Raw genomic sequence first — 20,143 nt, 5'->3', positions numbered from 1 at the left:
TGTTCGTCTTGTCTGAAGTAAGGGTGATTTATCATGATTAAATGGTTTGAGTATGCACATTGTTAGAGAAGAACATTGGGCCGCCAACCAAAGCCATGTATCATGGTGGAAGTTTCAGCTTGGACATTAATCCTCAATCTCTTATGAGAATATTATCTGTTGTTGAATGCTTAAGCATTAAAGAGGAGTCCATTATCTGTTTTCTATGTTGTCCCGGTATGGATGTCCTTAAGTTGAGATCTATCAAAATGAGAAATCAAATGCGATCTATCTCCTTGGACCTTTGTACAGGTGCATAGAGGTACCCCTTTGTGACACTTGGTTGAAACATATGTAATGCAATGATAATCCATGGAAATCCGAGCTAATTAGGACAAGGTGCGAGCACTATTGGTATTCGATGCATGAGGCTTGCAACTTATAGGATGTTTTATGCATAACACATATGAATTATTACTACCGTTGACAAAATTGTTTCCATGTTTTCAAAATAAAAAGCTCTAGCACATGAGTAATCCCTGCTTCCCTCTGCGAAGGGCCTTTCTTTTACCTTATGTTGAGTCAGTTTACCTACTTCTTTCTATCCTAGAAGCAAACACTTGTGTCAACCATGTGCATTGATTCTTACATACTTGCTTATTTGCATTCATCATATTACTTTGTGTTGACAATTATCCATGAGATATACATGTTGAAAGTTGAAAGCAACTGCTGAAACTTATATCTTCCTTTGTGTTGCTTCAAAACCTTCTATTAAGAATCTATTGCTTTATGAGTTAACTCTTATGCAAGACTTATTGATGCTTGTTTTGAAAGTACTATTCATGAAAAGTCTTTGCTATATGATTCAGTTGTTTAGTCATTATCTTTACCATTTCTTTGAATCACTTCATTCATCTCATATGCTTTACAATAGTATTGATCAAGATTATGATAGTAGCATGTCACTTCAGAAATTATCCTTGTTATCGTTTACCTACTCGAGGGCGAGTAGGAACTAAGCTTGGGGATGCTTGATACGTCTCAAACGTATCTATAATTTCTTATGTTCCATGCTAGTTTTATGACAATACTCACATGTTTTATATACACTTTATATCATTTTGATGCATTTTCCGGCACTAACCTATTAACAAGATGCCGAAGCACCAGTTCCTGTTTTCTGCTGTTTTTGGTTTCAGAAATCCTACACAGGAAATATTCTCGGAATTGGATGAAACAAAAGCCCACGGTCTTATTTTCCACGGAGCCTTCCAGAAGTCCGAAGAGGAGACGAAGAGGGGACGCGAGGCGGCCACACCCTATGGGGGCGCGGCCCCACCCCTGGCCGCGCCGCCCTATGGGGTGGGCCCCTCGGCTGCCCCCCGACTCTGCCCCTTCGCCTATTTATTCTCTCCATCGCGAAAACCCTAGTACCGAGAGCCACGATACGAGAAAAGTTCCAGAGACGCCGCCGCCGCCAATCCCATCTCGGGGGATTCAGGAGATCGCCTCCGGCACCCTACCGGAGAGGGGAATCATCACCGGAGGGCTCTACATCACCATGCCCGCCTCCGGATTGATGCGTGAGTAGTTCATCCTTGGACTATGGGTCCATAGCAACAGCTAGATGGTTGTCTTCTCCTCTTGTGCTATCATGTTTAGATCTTGTGAGCTGCCTATCATGATCAAGATCATCTATTTGTAATGCTACATGTTGTGTTTGTTGGGATCCGATGAATATTGAATACTATGTCAAGTTGATTATTGATCTATCATATATGTGTTGTTTATAATCTTGCATGCTCTCCGTTGCTAGTAGAGGCTCTGGACAAGTTGATACTAGTAACTCCAAGAGGGAGTATTTATGCTCGATAGTGGGTTCATGCCTCCATTGAATCTGGGACAGTGACAAAAAGTTCTAAGGTTATGGATGTGTTGTTGCCACTAGGAATAAAACATCAATGCTTTGTCTAAGGATATTTGTGTTGATTACATTACGCATCGTACTTAATGCAATTGTCTATTGTTTGCAACTTAATACTGGAAGGGGTGCGGATGCTAACCCGAAGGTGGACTTTTTAGGCATAGATGAATGCTGGATAGCGGTCTATGTTCTTTGTCGTAATGCCCTAAGTAAATCTCATATTAGTCATCATGATATGTATGTGCATTGCTATGCCCTCTCTATTTGTCAATTGCCCAACTGTAATTTGTTCACCCAACATGCTATTTATCTTATTGCAGAGACACCACTAGTGAACTGTGGACCCCGGTCCATTCTTTTACATCTGAAATACAACCTACCGCAATCACTCGTTCTCTGTTGTTCTTTGCAAACAAACATCATTCTCCACACCATACGTTTAATCCTTTGTTTACGGCAAGCCGGTGAGATTGACAACCTCACTCGTTAAGTTGGGGCAAAGTATTTTGATTGTGTTGTGCAGGTTCCACGTTGGCGCCGGAATCCTCGGTGTTGCGCCGCACTACACTCCTCCACCAACAACCTTCACGTGGCCTTCATCTCCTACTGGTTCGATAACCTTGGTTTCTTTCTGAGGGAAAACTTGTTGTTGTGCGCATCACACCTTCCTCTTGGGGTTCCCAACGGACGTGTGCATCACGCGCCATCACCGGTCTGGGGGCCGGTCGACCGGGCCAGGGACCGGGCTGGCCGGTTCAAACCGGGCCAGGGACCGGGTTCCAACCGGGCTCGGGAATTGTCGCGCAGTAACGTCCCCGGTTGGCATCAGCGTGGCGCCCGGTTGGCGCCGGGGTGGATCCGGCCTGCCGCCCGGTCGGACCTGGCCAGGGACCGGACACGCCGGCGTGGCGGCCGGTCTGACCGGGTGCTGGGCTGGCCTGGACTTCGTCTTCTCCTCTCGCGCATGCCTCCCGCTCCTCTCTCGCGCGTCCATGAGATATCTTCATGTCCAACTCCTTGTCCAGCTCCACGTCCATCTTCACGTCCAGCTGCTCCTCTCCTCCTCGTGCGATGCTTGTCTCCTCTTCATACATGTTGTTTAAGTAGCTTCGCACGAGCTCTTGTAATAGGTCCAATCCTGACTTCATTGGACGTGAGCTTTACAGCAGGTTCATCTTCAGTAGGTAATGACAGAGGTGGTAGTGAGGTAGGGATGTCCTCATCACCCCCCCCCCCCTTCGAAAGGCATCGACCCCGATGCTCCAAGGTCTTCTCCGTCATATGGTGTCAAATCGGCAACATTGAAAGAATTACTGACACCAAACTCATCAACTGGAAGATCTATCGAGTATGCATTATCATTTATCTTGGCAAGCACTTTGTAAGGACCAGCACCACGAGGCTTCAACTTCGACTTCCGCAGCTTCGGGAACCTATCCTTGCGAAAATGTACCCAGACCATATCACCAGGCTTGAACAACATCTCCTTGCGCTTCTTGTTCATCCTTGCAACATTGTTCTTGCCTTTCTTTTCAATCAACTCTTTAGTCTTCACATGGATTTTTCGCACAAAATCTGCCCTCTTGGATGCCTCCATATTAACTCTCTCATGTATGGGCAAAGGCAACAAATCAAGTGGAGTAATGGGTTTGAAACCATACACCACCTCAAAAGGACATAGCTCCGTGGTAGAATGTACTGCCCTGTTGTAAGCAAATTCCACATGCGGCAAACACTCTTCCCACTCCTTCAGGTTCTTCTTGATCATGGATCTCAACAGTTGTGACAATGTTCTATTCACCACTTCAGTTTGTCCATCAGTTTGGGGGTGACAAGTAGTACTGAAAAGTAGCTTCGTCCCCAGCTTTCTCCACGGCATCTTCCAGAAGTAGCTCATAAACTTCACGTCACGATCAGAAACAATAGTCTTCGGGACTCCATGTAGTCGTACAACCTCCCTGAAAAACAGGTTAGCAATATGCGACGCATCGTCGCTTTTGTGGCAGGCAATAAAGTGTGACATTTTAGAAAATCTGTCCACTACCACAAATATAGAATCATGACCTCTTTTAGTACGCGGCAAACCCAACACAAAATCCATACTAATATCCTCCCAAGGTGTAGTAGGTGCCGGTAAAGGAGTATACAAACCGTGAGGCTTCAGCTTGGACTTGGAATTGTTGCAAGTAATGCATCTCTTCACATACCTGTCCACATCCCGCCTCATCTTTGGCCAATAAAAGTGGTCAGCTAGCATGAGTAGCGTCTTCTCACGCCCAAAGTGACCCATCAAACCTCCAACATGTGATTCCTGCAATAAGAGCAAATGCACAGACGATTCTGGAACACATAGTTTGTTAGCTCTAAACAAGAACCCATCATGTATGTGATATTTTTCCCATGCTTTACCAAGAGCACATAAGCGATATGGTTCAGCAAAATTATGATCAGTAGCATACAAATCACATAGTACTTCTAATCTAGGAATTTTAACATCAAGTTGAGTTAATAGCATATTCTTCCTAGATAGAGCATCAGCAACAATATTATCTTTTCCCTTCTTATGCTTAATAATGTATGGAAAAGACTCAATGAACTCAACCCACTTAGCAAGACGCTTATGCAAAGTAGACTGAGCTTTAGGTATTTTAAAGCTTCATGATCAGAATGTATGATAAATTCTTTTGGCCACAAGTAATGTTGCCAAACCTCAAGAACTCTAATTAAAGCATACAATTCTTTATCATATATAGGATAGTTCAACTTAGCACCAGACAGTTTCTCAGAAAAAATATGCAATTGGGCGACCCTCTTGCATCAACACACCACCAATTCCAATACCACTAGCATCACATTCAATCTCAAATTGCTTATTAAAATCAGGAAGTGCAAGCAATGGTGCAGAAGTTAACAATCTCTTCAGTTCATCAAAAGCATGATCTTGGGCTGCGCCCCACTCAAATATTACACCCTTTTTAGTTAAGTCATTTAAAGGTGCAGCAATAGTACTAAAGTTGGGCACAAATCTTCTATAAAACCCAGCTAGACCATGAAAACTTCTAACTTGACTCACATTCATGGGAGTAGTCCAATTTTGAATAGCTTCAATTTTAGACACATCTACTTCTACTCCATGCTGACAGACAACATAACCCAGAAATATGACCTTATCTTTGCAAAATGTGCACTTCTCAAGATTACCATAGAGTTTATTATCACGCAACACTTGCAAAACATGTCGAATATGTATAGTATGATCAGATTCATTGCGGCTGTAGATTAATATGTCATCAAAGTACACAACCACAAACTTGCCAATAAATGCACGCAAAACATGGTTCATCAGTCTCATGAAAGTGCTAGGTGCATTAGTCAAACCAAAAGGCATTACTAACCACTCATATAAACCAAATTTTGTTTTAAAGGCTGTTTTCCATTCAGCCCCTTCTTGCATCCTAATTTGATGATAACCACTACGCAAATCAATTTTAGAGAACACAGCAGCACCACTCAATTCATCTAGCATATCCTCTAATCGGGGAATAGGGTGACGATATCGAATAGTGATGTTGTTTATAGCTCTACAATCAACGCACATACGCCATGTACCATCTTTTCTTAGGAACTAAAATAACAGGAACAACACAAGGACTAAGGCTTATGCGGATATAACCTTTGTCGAGTAGCGCTTGTACTTGCTTCTGTATCTCCTTCGTTTCTTCGGGATTCGTTCTATATGGTGCCCGATTGGGTAGCGAAGCTCCGGGGATCAAGTCGATTTGATGCTCAATACCTCGCAATGGTGGAAGTCCTGCGGGTACTCATCCGGAAACACGTCGCCAAATTCCTGCAAAACATTAGAAACACCAAGAGGAAGAGGGGTCATGTCGTTAGAAACCAAAACCGTACCCCTGTACAAGAGCACAAGAGGCATGGCCGAAGGATCCTCACTAAATTCTCTCATGTCTTCTTTGGTGGCTAATGAGACTAAGGAATTCACTCTCTCACTTTTCGTTATATCACTCACAACATTACAATTCTCTCGCCTATCTAAAGAAGCATCCTCCAAGTTTACTTCAACTTTCTGACGAGATTCATTGACAATTTGCTGTGGTGTCATAGGCTGTAAGTTGATTTTCTTGCCCTTGAACTCCAAGTGATATGTATTGGCACGGCCATTGTGTTGCACAGAACGGTCATAGAGCCAAGGCCGACCCAATAGTAGGTGACACACCGTCATAGGAACCACATCAAAATCAATGCAATCCTTATACGGTCCAATAGCAAACTCAACACGCACCATTTGGTTTACCTTCATCTCACCACTGTCGCTCAACCACTGAATATAGTATGGATGCGGGTGCGGTAGATACTTCAACTTCAGCTTGGTACACAACTCCTTGCTTGCTAAATTACGGCAACTCCCGCCATCAATAATGACCTTGCAAGCCTTGTCAGGACCAACTAAAGCCTTTGTTTGGAACAAATTGCAGCGCTGAGTAGATGCACTAGGCAACACATTAAGAGCACGCTGCGACACAACAATGGTGCGAGCATCGGACGGATATGCATCTTCACCATCAGTGTCATAGTCATCATCTTCTGGAGCATTAGGATCAACATCTTCTCCAGTCTCATACTCATTGTCCTCATTGATAATCATGACTTTGCGGTTAGGAAAATCTCTCCTGAAGTGACCTTTGCCACCACATGTATGACAAGCCATATCACGGTTACGCGCAGTAGGCACATTAGAGCCACTCGTACTTGCAGCAGATTCGGACTTCTTTGTGTTAGACACTGATACGTCTCCGACGTATCGATAATTTCTTATGTTCTATGCCATATTATTGATGATACCTACATGTTTTATGCACACTTTATGTCATATTCGTGCATTTTCTGGAACTAACCTATTAACAAGATGCCGAAGTGCCGGTTCTCGTTTTCGCTGTTTTTGGTTTCGGAAATCCTAGTAACGAAATATTCTCGGAATTGGACGAAACGAAGACCCGGGGGCCTATTTTTCCACGGAGCTTCCGGAAGACCGAAGAACATACGAAGTGGGGCCACGAGGTGGCGACACCACATGGCGGCGCGGCCAAGGGGGGCCCGCGCCGCCTATGGTGTGGGCCCCTCGTCGGGCCCCCGACTCTGCCCTTCCGCCTACTTAAAGCCTCCGTCGCGAAACCCCTGATGCGAAAAACCACGATACGGAAAACCTTACTGAGACGCCGCCGCCGCCGATCCCATCTCGGGGGATTCTGGAGATCTCCTCCGGCACCCTGCCGGAGAGGGATTCATCTCCCGGAGGACTCTACACCGCCATGGTCGCCTCCGGAGTGATGAGTGAGTAGTTCACCCCTGGACTATGGGTCCATAGCAGTAGCTAGATGGTTGTCTTCTCCTCATTGTGCTTCATTGTTGGATCTTGTGAGCTGCCTAACATGATCAAGATCATCTATCTGTAATACTCTATGTTGTGTTTGTCGGGATCCGATGGATAGAGAATACCATGTCATGTTAATTATCAAGTTATTACATATGTGTTGTTTATGATCTTGCATGCTCTCCGTTACTAGTAGAGGCTCTGGCCAAGTTTTTTGCTTTTAACTCCAAGAGGGAGTATTTATGCTCGATAGTGGGTTCATGCTTGCATTGACACCTGGGACAGTGACAGAAAGTTCTAAGGTTGTGTTGTGCTTGTTGCCACTAGGGATAAAACATTGGCGCTATGTCCGAGGATGTAGTTGTTGATTACATTACGCACCATACTTAATGCAATTGTCCGTTGCTTTGCAACTTAATACTGGAGGGGTTCGGATGATAACTCGAAGGTGGACTTTTTAGGCATAGATGCAGTTGGATGGCGGTCTATGTACTTTGTCGTAATGCCCAATTAAATCTCACTATACTTATCATGTCATGTATGTGCATTGTTATGCCCTCTCTATTTGTCAATTGCCCGACCGTAATTTGTTCACCCAACATGCTTTTATCTTATGGGAGAGACACCTCTAGTGAACCGTGGACCCCGGTCCATTCTTTAATACTCGAAATACAAATCTGCTCGCAATACTTGTTTTTACTATTTTCTCCGCAAACAATCATCTTCCACACAATACGGTTAATCCTTTGTTACAGCAAGCCGGTGAGATTGACAACCTCACTGTTTCGTTGGGGCAAAGTACTTTGGTTGTGTTGTGCGGGTTCCACGTTGGCGCCGGAATCTCTCGGTGTTGCGCCGCACTACATCCCGCCGCCATCAACCTTCAACGTGCTTCTTGGCTCCTCCTGGTTCGATAAACCTTGATTTCTTTCGAGGGAAAACTTGCTCGCTGTGCGCATCATACCTTCCTCTTGGGGTTGCCCAACGAACGTGTGAAATACACGCCATCAAGCATATTTTCTCGGCGCCGTTGCCGGGGAGATCAAGACACGCTGCAAGGGGAGTCTCCACTTCTCAATCTCTTTACTTTGTTTTTGTCTTGCTTTATTTTATTTACTACTTTGTTTGCTGCACTTATATCAAAACACAAAAAAATTAGTTGCTAGCTTTACTTTATTTACTGTCTTGTTTGCTATATCAAAAACACAAAAAAAATTAGTTACTTGCATTTGCTTTACTTATTTCATCATGTTTCCTTTTAATTTTACCACAAAGAACATACCGGTAGGACGTGGGTCTATCATTGGGAGAAACAATATAGAAGAATTTTTCACCCATGTTAGTACCGTTGAAGATTTTGAAGATAGACACTTGGTAGAACTTGCTCCTACTTATGAAATTGCTGCTGCTGCTTTAGTTCGCTTGTTGGAAACTAAATTTGTTAATCTTAATCCTATAATCCAACACATGTTTCTTACACTTGGTGATTTGGAAGAGGGGGAAAAGAAAGATTTTGTTTTAGAAACCCTTCTTAGAGAATTCGGTGGTCTAGCAAGAGAGGCTAGAAAGGTCTTCGCTAAATTTAATATGCTTGGTTCTCATACTAATTTTGTTAGTCTCCTTGAAAAAATGGACATGGATAGGATAAGGTATACTAATAATGCTAATGATGGTGGGGAGATCAAAGCACCAATACCATGCAAACTCCTAGCTATGAATGATGCACTAGAAAATAACTATGTTTGGCTTGTTCCTGAAAATTTGTTCGATGAGAGTAGCAAGCCCAAGACTAATGAAAAGGGAGACGCTGAAACTTATGTATCCAATATACTATGCATGGTTGAGAAAACTCCAAACCCCGCTGTAGGTGCACCACCCTTCGATAATACTTGAGATACACTTTCGCGCCTAGGCTGAAAGGCGTTAAAGAAAAGCGCTTATGGGAGACAACCCATGTTTTTACTCCAGTATTTTTGTTTTATATTTGTGTCTTGGAAGTTGTTTACTACTGTAGCAACCTCTCCTTATCTTAGTTTTATGTTTTGTTGTGCCAAGTAAAGTCTTTGATGGAAAAGTAAGTACTAGATTTGGATTACTGCGCAGTTCCAGATTTCTTTGCTGTCACGAATCTGGGTCTATCTCCCTGTAGGTAGCTCAGAAAATTAAGCCAATTTACGAGCATGATCCTCAGATATGTACGCAACTTTCATTCAATTTGAGCATTTTCGTTTGAGCAAGTCTGGTGGCCTAATAAAATCCATCTTTACGGACTGTTCTGTTTTGACAGATTCTGTCTTTTATTTCGCATTGCCTCTTTTGCTATGTTGGATGAATTTCTTTGATCCACTAATATCCAGTAGCTTTATGCAATGTCCAGAAGTGTTAAGAATGATTGTGTCACCTCTGAACATGTGAATTTTTATTATGCACTAACCCTCTAATGAGTTGTTTCGAGTTTGGTGTGGAGGAAGTTTTCAAGGATCAAGAGAGGAGTATGATGCAATATGATCAAGGAGAGTGAAAGCTCTAAGCTTGGGGATGCCCCGGTGGTTCACCCCTGCATATTCTAAGAAGACTCAAGCGTCTAAGCTTGGGGATGCCCAAGGCATCCCCTTCTTCATCGACAACATTATCGGGTTCCTCCCCGAAACTATATTTTTATTCCGTCACATCTTATGCACTTTGCTTGGAGCGTCGGTTTGTTTTTGTTTTTGGTTTTGTTTGAATAAAATGGATCCTAGCATTCAATTTATGGGAGAGAGACACGCTCCGCTGTAGCATATGGACAAATATATCCTTAGGCTCTACTCATAGTATTCATGGCGAAGTTTCTTCTTCGTTAAATTGTTATATGGTTGGAATTGGAAAATGGTACATGTAGTAACTCTAAAATGTCTTGGATAATTTGATACTTGGCAATTGTTGTGCTCATGTTTAAGCTCTTGCATCATATACTTTGCACCCATTAATGAAGAAATACTTAGAGCTTGTTAATTTGGTTTGCATATTTGGTTTCTCTAGAGTCTAGATAATATCTAGTATTGAGTTTTGAACAACAAGGAAGACGGTATGGAGTCTTATAATGTTTACCATATGTCTTTTATGTGAGTTTTGCTGTACCGTTCATCCTTGTGTTTGTTTCAAATAACCTTGCTAGCCTAAACCTTGTATCGAGAGGGAATACTTCTCATGCATCCAAAATACTTGAGCCAACCACTATGCCATTTGTGTCCACCATACCTACCTACTACATGGTATTTATCCGCCTGTCGTGGTATCGTCACGGCATATGCCATAGGGTGGCTAATCGAAGGGGCTCCTGAGAGATCTCACGGCGGTATCCGGAAGCGGGTATGGGCACGAGCGACACGGCGACGTACCCAGGTTCGAGGCCCTCCGGTGGAGGTAAAACCTCTACTCCTGCTATGAGTGTATAAGGTAATCACACAGTACAATGGTGCTCCTAGAGCTGTGTCCGGCTTGCCCTGAGAGGCTAAGGGAGACGATGGTCTCTCTCACAGGGAGCGCGCGTAGGTAGGTGAAAGCAATAAGTGATCGATCGTCCCTCGCACGAGAGGGGTAGTGCGGCTTATATAGGCACCGGCACTTTACATATAAGACCCTATAGTCTACTGGCCGGCTTGGCCGGCTTCGGCTTCCGCTCCTTCCCGGGCGGTGACGTCGGGAGCCGTTGAGGCGTCATGGCTCTGTCCCATCCGGCTGCCCAGGTCAGCGGTATGGAGAGGAGGTGTCTCTGTCGCCGTCAGCCACTGTAGCCCGTACGGCGCGTCGTAGGCCATGATGGCCTGTCCGGCGCGTGGCACTATTGCTCCACAGTGCCCCGCGCTTTACGGAAGATGAAGTCAGCGTGGACTTTGGGAACCCGGATCACCAACCCGGTTCCTTCCAGCGCAAGACTCGCCAGCCTCGAGTCGGTCCGAGGTACGGAACCCCCGGTCGGATATGGCTTGTAGAAGCCGGCCCAACTACGGCATTGTCGGCCGTAGCTAGGCCAACTAGGACCTAGAGCCGGCCGACTTCCGGACCAGCCGGCCACGGCGCCGGCCGGCTGCTCCTCGGCCCGGCCTTTGCCGCGAGCCGGCCGGTGGTCAACCGGCTGCTCCGCGTCCATTGCCCTACCCGGGGTCTTCCCCCGACATTAGCCCCGAAGCTGGCAAGGTCCTGCGTTTAGAAGGACCTAGGCAGGTTTTCCTGGCTTCTTGAATATATTTGACGGCACTTGGAGGGGCCGACTGAGGATTTCCTTTCAGCCGGCTGCGCCCTCATCCGGCTCGTTCTTGCCGGCTGCTTCTAGCCGGCAGCTTTTTACACTTGTATAGTTTTTGCTTTCTCGCAAGATTTGATGGCGCCTCCGCCTTGCTGAAGAGTTTTGGTTCGAGTGGAACTTTTCGTCCGGCTCCGGCTTGCTGCGCGCCGGGGTCTCCGCCGCCTCGGGTCCTGCGCCCGACTTGATCGGTCTGACGCCTGGCCTGGCTGTCGCTTCGTCTGGTCACATCAATGTCCCTCCGGATCCGGTGCGGTTGTGGGCGACGTGGTGTGGCCGTTTCTGATAACCGTAGCGATCGTGGGAGGAGTTACGGTGCAAGAAATCCGGAGACGTGGCCCACGATTGCCACGTGGAGGCCAACTTGCCCGCCGCGGTCGGCTATAAATGCCGCGGGGGAGGGTACCGAGGCGGCACTTGCTCACTTCTTCTTCCTCGCGCCCCTGCTTCCGTCGCTCTCCGCGCGCCCAAGCTCTTCGCTGCTCCGGCGAACGTCCTCCGCTGGCGAACTCCGGCGACCGAAACTCCACCGTTCCGCCGCCGCCGCGCCATCAATCCGGCGCCACGGGGCCGCGCGTCTCGACGGAGCGTCCGCAGCCGCCGCTGTCGCCGCCGCGGTCGCAAGGTTCTTCCTCACCGTTCCGCCTTTCTTGGTCATCTTCTTCTTCTTCGACCTCGTCAATGGCGTCCCCCAGCGGATCATGGAGGGGCTCTTACATGCGCGAGGATGACATCGAGCGCCTGGTGCGCCTCCGGCGGATCCCGCGGTCGGTGATCACGCGGGAGCCTGGCAAGGAGACGGAGCCCAAGCCGGAGCCCGGCGAGCGCGTCGTTTTCGGCGCGCACCTCGACCGCGGGCTGGGCCTGCCGGCATCAACATTCTTCCGGCGGTTCCTCGACCATTTCGGTCTTCAGCCGCATCACTGCCGGCCAACGCGTGCGTCCTCTTGAGCTGCTTTGTGGCGTTCATGGAGGCTTACGCCGGCCTGTGGCCCGACATCGACTTCTGGAGCCGGCTCTTCTACTTGAAGGCCCAGACCACCGAAGGCCGCCTGCGGGCCTGTGGCGCCGCCTCGATCTACACCCGGCCCGGTACGCCTTTCCCCAAAATTCCCACCGTCGACTCGGTGAAGAATTGGCAGATGTCGTTCTTCTACGTGCGCAACGACGGGGCGCTCGTCGACCGGATCAATTTACCGGAGTTCAACCCGGCTCCTCCAGTCGGCCGGATCAATTGGAGCCACAACGCCCGCTCGACGGATCCGAACGCCGAGGTGAACCTGCTGTGGGACTTCCCGGCGACAGCCCACTGATGGCGGGCTGACTGCCGAGGATCTCCTCTGCACCATCGCTGAGCGCCGGGTGCTGCCGCTCCAGATGCGCTCCCACAAGATCGGGCACATGTCCGGCCGGTTCGATCCGAACCGGACGTCCAAGGCGCCGCTCAACAAAGCCCAGGTGGCCAGCCGGGTGAACCATATCACCAAGGCGAACCTCACGGAGAGCTGGAGCTACGGGCTGGTGCCTCACGACAGGGAGCATCCGCCGGCGCGGGTAAGTCCTATGTCTTTGCCATTTTCCGGCTTGCGGCTGCGAGGCCGACTTCTTTTTCTTCTGCCGACTTCCGGCTTGTCATATGTTCATGTTTTTTCTGTCTTTCTAGCTTTTGAGCGCCGAACGCCGAGGACGGCGACCTCGGCGACGAAGAGGTGGACGCCGGATCTCGTCGATCCGGCCGACCAAGCCGGCGAGCATGCCGGCGACGGCGACGCTGCCGCGGGCGCCTCGATCTAGGCGGCCGGGGGAGCACAATCCGCCCCTTCACCGGAGCAGCGGGAGGAGGAGGTGGAGCCGGGCGACGTCCGGCACGGGGCCCATCCCCGCCGTGCCTCTGCGTACGAGGCCGCCAAGCACCACGGCGACTTCGGCGCCCAAGGGCACGAAGCGAGCCGGCTCAACCGCCGCCTTGGAGGCGAAGGCGAAGAAACAGCGCCGGCTGCAGCCGAAGATGGTCCCGGAGAAGGCCGGGTGAGTTCTTTCTCTCTTTCTCTTGTTTGATTCCTTTTCTTTCCTTACTTTTATACTTATTATCTCTCTGTTTATCCGGCCAGGGCCCCTATCAAGTTTGCCCAGGGCGGCGGCTCCCGGCAAGCTCCGCGCGTTGTGTCGCCGCTTCCCCGCCAGCAGAGGGAGCGGACGCCGCAGCCTTCCTCGCGCGCATCTACACCGCCGCCGCCTGCCGCAGGGGCGCCTTCCTTCGCCGTGCCGCTGGCCTCAGCGCCTGATCGCGGCACGCGGGCTGAGCCGGCTCGCCAGGCGACGCTGGACGACATGTTCCCGGGCCGGACTCGTCCTCTGGGCCCAGCTGCTGGGGCTGGTCTGGGAATGCCGCCATCGACCGGAGCCGGAGCCGGGAGGGCTGCGCCGCCCACGATCGGAGCCGGAGCCAGGCCGAGCGTGGTGGTGCTGGACGAAAGTCCGGAGGAGGCACCTCAGGCGCCGGAGGCGACTGGGCCGGCTGGGCCATCTGCTGCGCCCGGAGCGACGCCGCCACCGCGGCCGACGACGGAGGAGCCGGCCCGACAGAGCCGGCAAGAGACGAGCCGGCGCGCACGGAGGGCGCCGACTCGCGCGCGTTGGTGAGGATGGGGACCCCCTCGGCGTCACCGCAAGGCCTGCACGTGGCCAAGGGCGCACTTCTTCTTCAGGTGCCGTCCGCCTCCGACTCCAGCCTCGGTTCGGCTGCCACCATGGAGCAGGCGTGGCTCCGCGCCGACTCCTACGAGGTGACCAGCCGGGAGGGGAACCCCGGCCAAGCGTCGGTGGAGATGTTCTTCTCCGGCCTGCGAGCCAATCTCAAGGCCGGGGCAACCGAGGCCGCGGCTAACGTCGCCAAGGTGGAGGAAGCCAGCAAGGTAAGCTTCGACTGTTTTTGATCCGAATATTATCCCGATAGCCCTCGAGGGCATGGGCCGGCTGCTTGGAGCCGGCACGGGTTTCACCCCGATCGACTAACTTTTTCTTTTTTCCTTAGTGCTGTGGCGGATGGCGCACCGCTCCGCTACAACCGCGCCGTGACCCACTACCACAAGGCCAAGCTGGACCGGGCCGACTTGGCCCGCGAGCTGGAAGCCGCCAAGGGTAAGTTCTATGCTTCTTTCGACTTGGTGTCTTGTTTTCTTTCTAGTCTTGGTTGGCTAACATTTCTTTCTGGCCGACTTGTAGTTGAAGCCGCCAAGGTCCCGCAGCTGGAGTCGGATCTCCGAGCCGCTCGCGACCAGTGCGCCGTGAGAGAGGAGGCGGGCCGATCCGCCGCCCGCAAGCTTAAGCTGGCTGATCGGAGGCCTGCACGAGCTGCGCCAGTCAGGAGCAGAACCACCTCAAGGAGCTTGCTGCCCATAAGAAGGACGGGGAGGAGAAGCTGGCGGAGGCTGAGCGGTCAGGCTGGACGAGGGTGGAGAGGCAACGGCTTGCGCTGCAGGAGGAAGTCACCACCAAGTCCACGGAGCTGACGGCCACCGCCAAGCGCTGGACGGAGGGGATTGGCGCGCTTGATCGCGGCTTGTCGGGTGAGTGCCTCTATGTTTACTTCCCTCTGCCAGGCTTTCAGGCTGTCGAGCGCCGGCTTAGGGTTGGTAGCCGGCAGTGAAACTTATCTTTTTCGCTATCTCCATCTTCGGGCTGGGGGCAGTCGGTCCGTGCCGGCTGCACCGCCAGGCTTTTGCTATGCTCTTTCGAAATCTCCGGCGGAGGCGATCGGTTCGTGCCATGCTGACGCCAGGTCTTTCTTTAGAGGCTTCAGATTTCCATCTTTGTGCGCAGAGGCGATCGGCTCGTGCCGGCTGCCGCCGAGTCTTACTTAGGACTCGAAAAATTTGCATTTTTCAGCTTATTTCGGCTTTTGGTGGTTTCCGACATGCTTCTTCCACGCGGCCTTCCCGGAGACGCAGAGGATGCGGCCTTGGCAGCCGTTGGCGTTGAGCGCGAGTCCGGAGGCGAGCGACTGGCGAGGGCAGCTCGGGAGTATTTCTCCATGGAGGATCACTGGCGTCCATGAGTGCCCGCGTCGAGCCCATCACCAAGCTCGGCTGGGAACTTCGGAAGGCGGCCGAAGAGCTGGTGCCCATGCTGTGGCACGAAGAGGCGGCGCCGCAAGATATCTCCAGGCCTCGTCGCTGCGATGGAGCCGGCGCCAGGATCGTTTCCTCGGCTGGAAGGAATGCGGCCCACCGCGCGCCGGTGCCGACATGGCGCTCGTCCTTTGTCCCTCTCTTGGTACAACGAGGTGGACTCGGGGCAGCTTGAGTTCCAGCGAGCCGGCGTGGAGGACAAGCTCCCAGCCGATCTCCAAGGCCGCCCGCCTTGCTCGAGCCAGACGCCATCGCCGAGTTCGTCGACAAGACCCTCTTCGTTGCGGACCCGAACCCTCCTCGTCCGATGGAGAGTACATGGACGATGAGGAGGCGGAGGACGTGTCCTGAGGACGGCCGGCAGCCGGCTCCATCGATGCCCCTCCAGCTAGATTTCTAGCTACTCGGTTGTTCTTTTGCCAAGACAATTTATTAAATCCCGGGATCGCCAGGTGCATATGTAAGACAATATAATTATCCTTTTATTAAGGCACACTTTAATGTGTTTGTTAATCATTTGTGTGCGGCTTGCTTTCTTCGACTTGTTCACTTTTCCTATCCGCCCCACTCTTTGGCTGTGCTCTTGCGGTCGTACGTCCGAGCTTGCGATCCGTCGCCGGATCAGAGCGGGCAGCTGAGGGAGGCCAGTGGATGCCCGGTCGAACGAGCTGAATTCGGCAATCCAGGCACTTTATGAAAATTTGCAAGTCAATTACGCTTTTACTCTTTCCTTAGTCGTTTTTCGCGTGCCCGGCCCCTAGGCCTTACTCCCGCCAGCCGGACAGCCGGGTTGCGGGCTGTGGCTGGATCGGAAGCCGGCTGTCGGAAGCCGGATCACGTTACTGAGGCGACCGCGTGAGAGGTTCAAGCCAATTGGCGAAACAAAGGTAAAGTCTGCGAAAAACTTGTCGGAAACGGCGCTCTTGGCGCATGCTTTCATAACTCACAAAAGGGATACAAGGGATACATACATTCCTGCTCTCATGTGTAAATGGGCGGAGTAATCGACATTCCAGGGGACGTTTAGTCTCCTCGTCGGCCTTGTCCAGGCTTGTTTTCCTTAGCCACTTGGGCATCTATGAGATAGTAGGAATCATTGCCTACTGCCTTGCTCACGATGAAGGGACCCTCCCATGGGGATGCTAGTTTATAGCTGTCCGGCTGTCCGTTGGATCAGCCGAGGCACTAGGTCTCCTTCTCGGAATACTAAGGTCTTGACCTTCCGGCTGTAGTAGCAGACGGAGGCTTTGCTGATATACGGTTGACCTGGACTCGGCCATTAGCCGGACCTCTTCAACCAGGTCAGACTCCATCTTCGCGAGCTTCTTTGGCTTCAGCACTAGTGCAGAGCTTGATTCTTGGCGCGTCGTGCTCGATATCGGTCGGCGGGGCGGCTACGGCCCCGTATACGAGGAAGAAGGGTGTGAACCCGACTGGCGGTTTGGCGTCGTCGCGCAGCTCCACAGCACGCTGGGCAGCTCTTCAATCCAGCATGCCGGCTGAGCGCTCAGCGGCTCCACCCGGCCGGGGCCGGATGCCGGCTAGGATCAAGCCATTGGCTTTCTCCACTTGGCGTTGGTCTCACGGGTGCGCCACGGATGATAGGTCCATCCGGATCCCCATCTCCCCGCAATAGCGTTTGAAAATGCCTTCAGCCAAGTTGCTGCCATTGTCGGTGATGATGCTATGCGGGTAGCCATATCTCACGATTATTTCCTTGAGGAATGTGACGGTCATGTGGGCCGTCCAGCTTCTTGATTGGCTTGGCCGATCCACTTAGTGAACTTGTCAATCATCACCAAGAGATGAGTCATGCCGCCCGGGCTGTTTTGAATGGGCCCACCATATCCAAGCCCCATACGGCAAATGGCCGGAGTAATGGGGATGGTCTTCAAAGCGGGAGCGGCGTGTTCCTTGCTTGGCGGCGTTGGCAGCCGTTACACTTCTTCACCGGTTCCCTTTGCGTCTACGGCCGCGATCGGCCGGTAAAAACCGTGCCGGAAGGCTTTGGCCACTATGGCTCGGGAGGGCGTGATGGCTTCATGAAGTGGCGATCGCGGGTGGTGTGGTTGGAGGGTTCTTGCCGCTGTGGTGCTTGCGGCGATCGAGCATCTGCTCGAAGCGCTGTACTCGGCTTCCATTGCCGGTCTGTTTGCTTCTGGCGGCGTGCCGCTACCGCGTGTCGACTACGGCTGCCGCATGGGCGAAACCGTGCCGTGGTCCGGCTGGTCGCTGTGACCTTGCCTCGGTAGTTGTCCCGCCGGCTGCCATGCGGGCCGCCCTCGGCCGGCTTGTGCTCAGCAGGCTTGTGGTTGTCCGTCTTGCTGGGGCGGGTGAAAGCGTCGGCCGGGCCTTGCCGGCTTCCTCAGCCAGCGCGTACTTGTCGGCGATGGCCATCAAAACGGCCATCGTCTTGGGCTCGTGCTGGCGTAGCTTGTGCCACGGCGTGGTGTTGGAGCGGCAGCCTCCCATGAAGAAGTTGATGGCTTGCATCTCGTGCACGCCCTCGCAAGAGGATTGCGCATCTCGCACCGGCGCGTCCGGTACGCGCGATCCGTCTCGTCTGGGCCACCGCTTGCACATCTCACAGGCTGTTGCGGGCGACCCGGCAGCGATAGGTGCCGGTGAGATTGCTTGATGAAGGCGGCCTCGAAGTCCGGCCAGCCGTTGATGCGCCGCGGCGGCAGGTTGTTGAGCCATGTGCGGGCGGAGCGCGGGCAGCATGAGGGGAGTGCGCCTAGCCAGCGCTTGTTGCCGAAGATGCCGGCGTGCGGTGGAGTAGTCCGGCGCCAGTCCTCGGCTTAGCGATGCCGTCGTACTCAGGCGTGTCGCGGGGAGGCTGGAAGCCGTCGAGCACGGGCTCGTTGGCGATGCGGGGCCGAAGCGCAGGGCAAGCCGGTGCCTCCTCTTCCGCAATGCGGGATTCGATCAGCCGGTCGAGGCGGTCTACGCGTCCGGCGGGCTCGTGCGCGGGCCCCGGCGGGAGTGGGCGGCTGGCGGCGCACCTGCCTTAGGGCCGGCCTGGTGAGGGCGTGCGGCTCGGAGTCTTGCTCCTGGTTCCTGCTTGGTCGGGCCACGGCTGGCTGTTGCCGCGCTGGTTGAGTGGCACGGCGGCTCGGGGTTGCGCGCGTGGCGCGGCGGGTCGCTGCGCCGGCTTGGTGCTATGGGAGCGGATTCGGCGGCGTGTCCCTGGCATTGCACTGCGGCACCACGGCGTGAAGCTCTAGGGTCTCGGGCATACACAGGGTCTTTCGGTGCTGTTGGCAGCCTTTACCAAATCAGCCACCCGCGGTCGACGGCGGCTAGCTCTTCGCCCTCGAGGCGGTGTAGCTCTTGCGGCGGCTTCGGCCGCGAGCATGTTCTTGTCGGGGTGTTGTAGATGGGCAGCTCCATGGATGGAACGTGCGGCTGCAGTCCGGCCGTCCTTGATCGATCTCGGCGCCTGGTGGCGGCCTGCGGCGGATCTCGCCGCTCGGTGCAGGTGTGCCGCGCCGGAGCTAAGAGGACCGTCGGCGCTGATTAACCTGCTGCGGTGATGTCGCCAGTAGCAAAGCCAGCCAGCTCCTGGTACCTTGAGGAGCAGCAGTGGCCTCCGAATACCTTCGGCAATGGCCGGGCGTGGTCTGGCGCAGTGGTAAGCGAGATGCTCAGCTTTACCCGGACTGCTCCGGCGGTGGTGAGTAAGCCTTTGAGGCGGCGGGCGTGCAGGTGGATGGCTCCGGTTGAGCGTAGTGCGGCAAGTTCTTAGTGACTTCATGACCATCGCAGCTTACCTGACGGCCAAGAGCTGGCAAGCCTTGCATGCGTTCGCGAGCTGGCGCAGCGCTGCTCTGCGGCGGGTAAGCAGCGGCTGGCAGTGCGGCAATGGCGTAAGGCGGCGTGGCGGAAGAACGATGTTACGTGCGGCTGGAGAACGTTAATGAACACATCCGGCGTTATCTGTGATCGAGGGAGCGAATCTCGAGATCAACTGGCGGGCTAAGCTGTGAAGTTGGTGACTCGGCCGGAGGCTTGTCGGATGAACACTGGCGAAATCTTGAAGGCTTGTGGGTGGTATGCAAATATGGTGGTATCGTCTGGCGATGCTGCCGCGATGGCTAATGAAGGCTCTGGAGATCTCGCAGCGGTATCGGAGCGGGCGCGAACCTGGCGACGAAGACGTGCCCAGGTTGAGGCCTCACGGTGGAAGTAAACCTCATCATAATATGAGTGCTATAAGATGTCGTTGCGGTACAATGGTGCTCCTGAAGGCCAGTATCCCGGACTTACCGAGGAAGCTAAGGTGATGGTCTCTCCAGGAGCAGCGTGTTTAACGGACTGGATGAAAGCAATAGTAGTCGTCGTCACGAAGAGAGGGTAGTCGGCTTATATGAGCCGCCGGCATGCGCCGGAACCACAGATACTGGCCGGCTGGCGGCGCAGCAGCTCGTAAT

Source organism: Lolium rigidum, chromosome 6 (assembly GCF_022539505.1).
Source record: "Lolium rigidum isolate FL_2022 chromosome 6, APGP_CSIRO_Lrig_0.1, whole genome shotgun sequence".
NCBI lineage: Eukaryota > Viridiplantae > Streptophyta > Magnoliopsida > Poales > Poaceae > Lolium > Lolium rigidum.
The sequence above is the reverse complement of the archived record's forward strand: the minus strand, read 5'-3'. Positions refer to the sequence as shown.